The sequence below is a fragment of the Ochotona curzoniae genome, unplaced genomic scaffold (assembly GCF_017591425.1).
Source record: "Ochotona curzoniae isolate NIBS_2020 unplaced genomic scaffold, NIBS_Ocur_1.0 contig_64, whole genome shotgun sequence".
Classification (NCBI taxonomy): domain Eukaryota; kingdom Metazoa; phylum Chordata; class Mammalia; order Lagomorpha; family Ochotonidae; genus Ochotona; species Ochotona curzoniae.
The window spans coordinates 30938677-30940266 of NW_024466502.1; the positions used below are offsets into that span (position 1 = coordinate 30938677).

Below are 1590 nucleotides of genomic sequence, written 5' to 3' on the forward strand. Positions count from 1 at the left end.
TAGGACTTTAAAAAAGACAACATGATATTGGAAAATTATAGTTACCACAGGCTTGCTTGGTATTTATTCCACTGAACTTACTATTACAGATAATTTTTAAAATGTAACCACACACTGCCAAGTTCAAGTATATTATTCATTTAACAGGCAAAACATCAAAATGTTGTACTCAAGTTCAAGCTCAGCAACTGATATTCTGCTACTTGTAGTCTACTAACACATGAAATCCAGTGATTCTCTGACCCATGCTTTCATTCAATAATTTAATAAAGTGATTTTCTTTAAGTTTTCCATCAGATTTAGAAGCAGCTAGCTCATGTCATAGTCCTTCAGTCTCCATTATAACAATCACTTAAATTTGTACTTTCAATAAGCATTTTATTACAAGTACCCATGGCTAATGATTTAATGTTCTGTTACTGTGTGTCAGAAATTACTAGTGCTTCCTCAAATGATATTAACCAGATGCTCGTTGCCTTCAACTCTGTTATACATGTGATCTCAATTCCCATTTCCAGTGTCCAGATTTTCCATAACCATTCCATTTTGCAGTGAATGCATCAGTCACTCTTTTTTATTTTACAGAAAAGAATCCTATCATTAAAACTTTTAGAAAAGTTGCTGATACCATACAGTGTTTTTAGGACCATGTTAGAAACTGGATGGAATATTAAGTAGTATTCTTAGAATCCATCACTGAATGCAACGTGAGATTACCCACTTTTGGCAAGAAGATGATATGGCATTCTTTGCAAGGTTTCTTTCCTCCTTTATTGTTATTTTAGTATTCATCTTTGCTATGAAGAAGATAGTGGATGCCATTTCACTGATATTCTACAACTCTTTGAATTTAATATCTATAATCAATTACATGAAAAATAAATTATAAGATCATCTATATATATTTTTTTTCACTGGAAAATCAGATATACAGAAAGGAGGAGAGACAGAGAGGAATATCTTCCATCTGCTGATTCATTCCACAAGCGGCCCCAATGGCCAGAGCTGCGCCTGTTCCAACCTAGGAGCCCGGAGCCTCTTGCAGGCCTCCCACATGGGTGCAGGGTCCCAAGGCTTTGGGCCATGCCCCACTGTGTTCCCAGATCACAAGCAAGAAGTTGGATAAGAAGCAGGGCCACTGGGATTAGAATCAGTGCCAAAATGGGATCTCAAGAGAACTTTAGCTACTAGGCTACAGTGGGTGCAGGTGCACATATATTTAAGAAAATTTATCTTAGTTTTTGCTTTGGCAGCACATATACTAAAGTTGGAGTGATAGAGGGAAAATTAGCACGGCCCCTCTGCAAGGATGAGATGCAAATTCGTGAAGCGTTCCATATTTTGTAAGATATATATATATATTGTAAACTAAATGCTTTTTTTTAACCTAAGCTCAGCTTTCCAATGAAGTTCCTAAAACTTATTTTTTATAGTTGTTAACTAGTATATCTGTTTCTTGAAACCTAAATCAAGACATAAATATATTTATTCCACGAAACACACTTATTTTTATTCTCTACAGTATAAGAATATACTTTGCAGTTGTGGATATGGCTGAAGAAAGTTGGAAATCTATGCTATACCCTGCAA

The 1590-nt window shown here is 35.3% G+C and overlaps 1 non-coding gene across 1 annotated transcript; it reads left to right on the plus strand.

Annotated features, from left to right (window-relative positions):
• The first annotated feature begins 1241 nt into the window (after nt 1–1241).
• LOC121163825 lies at nt 1242–1344 on the plus strand. The gene has a single exon (XR_005884975.1). It is a non-coding gene; the product is annotated as a U6 spliceosomal RNA (small nuclear RNA).
• Nucleotides 1345–1590: the final 246 nt, after the last annotated feature.